Consider the following 7,245-nt stretch of genomic DNA (forward strand, 5'->3'; position numbering starts at 1 on the left):
CACACTCCAAGGCCTGTCAGGGGGTGAGGAGCTAGGGGAGGGATAGGATTAGGAGAAATACCTAATGTAGATGACGTTTTGATGGGTGCAACAAACCACCGTGGCACATGTATACCTATTTTACACCTGCACGTTCTGCACATGTATCCCAGAACTTAAAGTATAATAATAATACTAATAATAATAATAATAAAGCTCTGTAAGAATTTATCCACTGTATGGACTGAATTATGTTCCCCTCCCACTCCACTCTTTCCCCAGCTCCTGCAAATTGATATGAAGCCCTTACCTCAGAATGTGACTGCATTTAGAGATATATTTAGAAATAAAACCTTTATGGGGTGATTAAGTTCATGTGTGGGCATTAGCGTGGGCCCTAATCCAATCTGACTGGTATCCTTATAAGATGAGGAAATCTGGATGCCTCCAAGGGCCAGGAGCACAGAGGAAAGATGGTATGAGGACACAGCAAGAAGGCAGCAGGCCAAGAAGGAAGGTTCCAGGAGACACCAACCCTGCTGGCACCTTGATCTTGGACTTCCAGCCTCCAAAACTGTGAGAAAATAAATTTCTATTTCTTAAGGCACCCAGTCTATGGTATTTTATTATGACAGCCCAAGCAACATGGATTTGAACTCTGCAGGTCCACTCATATGTGGATTTTTTTCAATAAATATATTGGAAAGCATTTTGGAGATTTATGACAATTTGAAAAAACTTGTAGATGAGTTTCATAGCCTAGAAGTATCAAAAAAATTAAGAAAAAGTTGGAAATGTAATGAATGCATAAAATATATGTAGACACTGCTCTATTTTATCACTTATAACCATAAAATATACACAAATTTATTTTAAAAGTTAAAATTTATCAAAAGTTATGCACACAAACACAGATTGCACATGGTGCCATTCAGTTGAGAAAAATATAAACAAAAGTAAAAATGCAGTATTAAATTATAACATCACAAAATGATCATCCATACTGTACTGCTGTAATAATTTTGTAGCCACGTCCTATTGTTACTGCATTGAGCTCGTGCTGTGCGTATTCCCTTAAAAAGCTATGTGATGATCATTCCCCCTGAGCAGTTCATCTCTGCAATAAATTGCATATAACAGTACAACTTGATCTCTCATGGTTCTTTCATTTTTTTAATCCTATTTAGTTCTATACTGCAAACCTTGAATAACATCACATGATCCACAGGAAATGTAGTGATGCTGGAAGTACTCCTAAGAAGCAGAGAAAAGTCATGACATTACAAGAAGTTAAATTGCTTGATACGCACCATAGATTGAAGTCTGCAGTTGCAGTTTCTGCCATTCGAGACAGATGATTCGTCTTGTAAAAAGATAATGTAGGTCTGGGTGTGGTGGCTCACGCCTGTAATCCCAGCACTTTGGAAGGCTGAGGTGGGCGGATCATGAGGTCAGGAGTTTGAGATCAACCTGGCCAATATGGTGAAACCCCATCTCTACTAAAAATACAAAAATCAGCCAGGCATGGTGGTGCATGCCTGTAATGCCAGCTGCTTGGGAGGCTGAGGCAGAAGAATTGCTTGAACCCGGGAGGCAGAGGTTGCAGTGAGCCGAGATGATGCCAGACTCTGTCTCAAAAAAGAAAAAGACAATATAAACTTATAATATGGATAAATACAGTACAGTACCGGAAATGTATTTTCTCTTCCTTGTGATTTTCTTAATAATATTTTTTCTCTAGCTTGCTCTATTGTAAAAATACAGTGTATAACACATATAAGATATGTGTTAATTGACAGTCTATGTTATTGGTAAGGCTTCTGGTCAGCAATGGGCTATTAGTAGTTAAGTTTTGGGGGAATCAATATTTATATGTGGATTTTCCTCTGCAGAGGGGCTTGATACACCCTCACCCTTGTGTTGTTCAAGGGTCAACTGTAGACTAGTACACACCAGTACACCCATGGAGATAATTACTTTTATCTTCCAGAGAGCCGAATCCTTAGAGGTAGAACTTTAAGAATTCCAGTTTGTCTGTGTTATCTTATTTCTGCCTTTCCTTCCATGTCATATTTCTTTTCTTCTCTGCTAATCATGCCAAATTTAGGAACACAAGCTATAGCTCTAGTGAGATGAGTTCTAAAACACATGAAGAAATCCTGACAGCTTTTAAATTTTTAGGAAGGATACTGTTTCAGGATCAGAGTGTCTCTCCTAAGTTAAGAACATCTGAGAGCCACTAGTTTTCATCTTGGCCATTTTTATTATAAGTGTAATTTACATTAATTATTTTTAAAAATAAAATAATATGGGTATATATAAAGTTAAAATGGAAGATACGCCTACTGACTGAACACTCACCAAATCTTCACCAAGAAATACTCATTGTTGACAATTTGGTGTGTAAAACCCCTGCTCTAAAATTAGGGAAATCTTGGGGGGAGAAGGAAACCAAAAGTTATTCGTCAAAAGGTACAAATTTTCAGTTATGCAAGACGAAGAAATTCTAGCAATCTACTGTATAGCATAGAGCCTACGGTTAACAATATGGTATTGTGTACTTTAAACATTGGCTAAGAGGGCAGATTTTATGTTAAGTGCTCTTATCAGAAAAAAGAATAAAGAACATAAGAAGAAACTACTGCAGATGATGGCTATGTATATAACGCAGATTTTGGTAATGGTTGCACGAGTATATACTTACCTCCAAATTCATCAAGTTGTCTACCTTACATATGTACAGCTTTTTGTATGTCAGTCATATCCCAATAAAATGGTTTTTAAAATAAATAGAGGAATCTCTGTTAAAACACAGTTGCAATACTCTATAGGCTGCCTTCTTACTTGGTGAGCACTGCTTTAGCCAATTTCTCACACCCTGCAGAAAAGATACCTTCCTTCACTTCTGGAGCAGGAGACCCAACTGTGGCTTAATAACTTTGGTATCTGCCAGTCAGAGGAGAATTTCAGTCTATGTAGACAGTCTTCCAAAAAGTTCTAATAAAAGAAGCCCAGAATTGCTTAAACATCAGGTGAGTAACTGTTCTTATTTATTTGTTCCTGACGCAGTATGCCAACCTTGCAGTTGAAAATTAAACGATAATATACTTCCCCCTCTGCTCCACAAAGCTATAACTGTTTTCCTGGCGGATAATCAGAGGCCAAAGGGTGGTAATTTATCACAAAAGAGGAATGGGAGTATTGCCAAGAGTAACAAAGGGGCAGTGATAACCCTGTTCCTGCTATATGGCACTGGTTTAATTAAGGTAAAGCTAATAAACCTTATCCCTGATTCCCAACAATGGGAGGTCAAATTCAGTCTTCTGTAAGCCAAGGTAGCCAGCCAGGTCACAGAAAATATGTAGGAAGTAAAAGATATCATGTTAATCACCTTTTTTATGGCCAAAAGCTATATTCCTAGGAGTCAAAAGACTATGTGTTATAACCTATTTGGCTTCTTTAAGAATCTGTGATATTTTATACAGACATACTAATTAATAATATAGGCCATACTAGCAGGAACTAAAAGAAATCAGAACAGCCCTCAGAACAAAAATGCAAAGACATTAAAGAACGTAAGTTCTGTGTCTTTCTTTAAAAAAAAATTACAGATTATTTTTCACGACATTTGCATGTGCATGTGTATATATGTGTATGTGTGTGTGAAACCTCTATGTGCATTCTTAGAATCATGTGCTATTGAAGCCTATTTAAAGACTTTCTGGAAAAGGCACTAAGGAAATAAAAAGTAGTATTAGTAAATAGATGAGGCATTAAAGCAAATTTTGTAGCTAATAAATTTTGTTTCCAGGTTCAAACTTACACACATGGAAAGGGTGGCTATGGCTATTCACATGAAGTGAAACAAGGGAATTCCAAGTCAGTGCTTAGATAATATGAAAATATGTGTAATTTTATATATAAAGAAGAGATGTATATGGATTAGGAGAGACACATCCTTAAAGAATATAGTAATAACAGGCCGGGCGCAGTGGCTCACGCCTGTAATCCCCGCACTTTGAGAGGCCAAAGCGGGCGGGTCACAAGGTCAGGAGTTCAAGACCAGCCTGACCAACATGGTGAAACCCTGCCTCTACTAAAAATACAAAAATTAGCCGGGCATGGTGGTGCGTGCCTATAATCCCAGCTACCCAGGAGGCTGAGGGAGGAGAATCGCTTAAACCTGGGAGGCGGAGGTTGCAGTGAGCCAAGATTGTGCCACTACACTCCAGCCTGGGCGACAGAGCAAGACTCCATCTCAAAAAAAAAAAAAAAAAAAAAAAGGAAGAATGTAGTAATAACGGCTACTATTTATTGAGTGCTCACTAACTACGTACAGGCATTATTGAGTACTTTACACATATTAATTCACTTAATCCCTACCACAACCCTGTGAGTTAGGTTCTATTAATAATCCTGTCTCCATTTTACTTATGGGGAACCCAAGGTACAGAAAGGCTGACTTGCCACATATACATATATACCTCCACGTTAATTCCAACTAAAATAATCACTGTGGGCCATAGAATCTCAAAGTTGTAAGACATTTTAAAGGTATCCTATTTTAGTATTCCACCAAAAACTTGAACATGAAGTCCTCCAGCTTCCCTTGGGATATCTCTTCAGGGAGAAGAAGCTCACAGAAGAAATCTCTATAGAACCAGCTCTGACTTCTAGAAACTTCTTCCTTCTTGATTGAGCTGAACTCACTTCACCTGTAAATTTCACTTCTGCTTGCGGTGTTTGGTCTGTACTCTGGCCCTAGTGGAGCTAATCCCCCCATTCACAAGACAGCTTTTGGATGTTTGCGGAAGAGTCTCACATTATCGTTGAGACTTCTCTTTAATATATACTGAAAATAATTTTCTCCTAAACCAGATCATGGCACCCTTTATTTGAAATCTCTGTTGACTTTGACTCCTGTTTGCCTGTAAGATAATGCCTAAATTCCTTTGCATGGCATGTATATGCCATGGCTCAAACGCAATAGGGGTATATTTCTCACTTATATTAAATCCCGAATAGATGGGCCTCATCAGCAGGCACCTATGGTCCAACAGTTGATTCAGAACTCAGGTCTGTTCAACTTGTGGCTTTGCTGTCCTCAACAAGTGGCTCTAAAGTTGATATACATAGTTTCAGTGAGATGGAGTTTAGTTTATAGGAGATTTGTATGGGCCAGATTGAGAATGGTGTAGATTCTGCACACATTGCAATTGTGAGAACCCAATCACATGGTCTCACTTAACTGCAAGGGAGGCTGGGAAATGTGTGTGCTGAGGAAGAGGAGGTAACAGCTTGAGGAGCAGCTAACCACTTTCTAGTGAGGCCTTAACATGTCTTTTCTGCTCTAAGTTTCATCATTTACACTTAAACAACTATACTCAAGTCCAACCCAACTTCCTATTATTCTAAAGCACATCAGCTTCTCGCTTTGCCTTGTGCATGTTGTTCGCTACATGTAAATTCCTTTCTTTGTTCTATGAAATCATATTCATGCTTCAAGTCTCAGTTCAAGTATCACTCCTACTCTGCCCCACCTCTCATTTCCCTGACTAGTGGTATTATTTTCTGCCTCCAGTGTGTACCCACAAAACTTTACACATTCATGCATTTTAAATTTTATATATTTATATGATATACTAATATATAAAACCCCCATTGTATCATACTATTTTGTTTACCTTCATTATCTTTAAAACTATTTAATTTATTTTTCATCTCCATAGGCCTTTAATTTCTGTACTTGGACTACTGCAAAGCCTGCATACTGATCTTTCTTCTGATCATTTCGCAATCCTCCACACAGATCCCAAAGTAATTGATCTGAAATGTAAATCTTGCTGTGGTACCTAGCTACTACTGAAAACCTTCTAACATGCATGGCATAGGGCAACTCATCTTTTTTTTTTATACTTTAAGTTCTAGGGTACATGTGCACAATGTGCAGGTTTGTTACATATGTATACATGTCCCATGTTGGTGTGCTGCACCCGTTAACTCATCATTTACATTAGGTATATCTCCTAAATCTATCCCTCCCCCCACCCCCTCCCCACAATAGGACCCGGTGTGTGATGATACTCCCAACGTTATAACAAAAGACAATAAAAGGGGCTGTAAGAGTTATTAGCCAGGAACCGTGGATGAAAACATATATACATATGGATAAAAACATAGATACATAGGTTTTCATATGTATATATGTTTCATATGTATATATGTTTCATATATACATATGGATGAAAACATACATAAATATGAAACATATATACATATGAAAACCTATGTATCTATGTTTTCATCCATATGTATATATATTTCATACATGTATATACATGGTTCCTGGCTAATAACTCTCACAGCCCTTGCTACTGTCTTTTGTTATAATGTTGGGAGTGTCAGGCCTCAGAGGCAGGCCTCATGAAACAGAATCTCTCTGATCTCCTCCCGCCCTCCTTTCACCTCACCCAAGGCAGGACTCTACCCTCCCACACCCCCTCCTTTCTCACTGTGGGTCTTAAGACCCTCTCCAGAGAGGGTCCTGCTCTATACCCTGAAGGAAGGAATGCTGAGGTCATGAAACTTCCCAAAAACCCAAGAGGAAAGACTGGGTTCAGGGAGCTTCCAATTAGCTGAACACATGGAGATTCCTAGAGGGTGGCATCCCAAGGAGGGCATGTGCATTAGTCAGGGCTCTCTAGAGGGACAGAACTAATAGTATATATATATAATACATATAAAGGAGAGTTTATTAAGTATTAACTTACATGATCACAAGGTCCCACAATAGGCTGTCTACAAGCTTGAGGAGCAAGGAGAGCCAATTCAATTCTCAAAACTGAAGAACTTGGACTCTAGCACGGGAGAAAGATGTAGGCTGGAGCCTAGGCCAATCTCACCTTTTCACATTTTTCTGCCTGCTTTATATTCCCTGGCAGCTGATTAGATGGTGCCCACTAGATTAAGGCTGGGGGCTGCCTTTCCCAGCCCACTGACTCAAATGTTCATCTCCTTTGGCAACACCCTCACAGACACACCCAGGATCAATACTTTGCATCCTTCAATACAATCAAGTTAACACTAGTATTAACCATCATAGCATGAAAGCTCCAAACCCCTTCCCCTATACCTTGCCCCTACACATCTCTTCATCTGTGTCCTTTGTAACATCCTTTATAATAAACCAGTAAATGTAGAAAGAAAGAAAGAAAGAAAGAAAGAAAGAAAGAAAGAAAGAAAGAAAGAAAGAAAGAAAGAAAGAAA

The sequence above is a fragment of the Piliocolobus tephrosceles genome, chromosome 4 (genome assembly GCF_002776525.5).
Source record: "Piliocolobus tephrosceles isolate RC106 chromosome 4, ASM277652v3, whole genome shotgun sequence".
NCBI lineage: Eukaryota > Metazoa > Chordata > Mammalia > Primates > Cercopithecidae > Piliocolobus > Piliocolobus tephrosceles.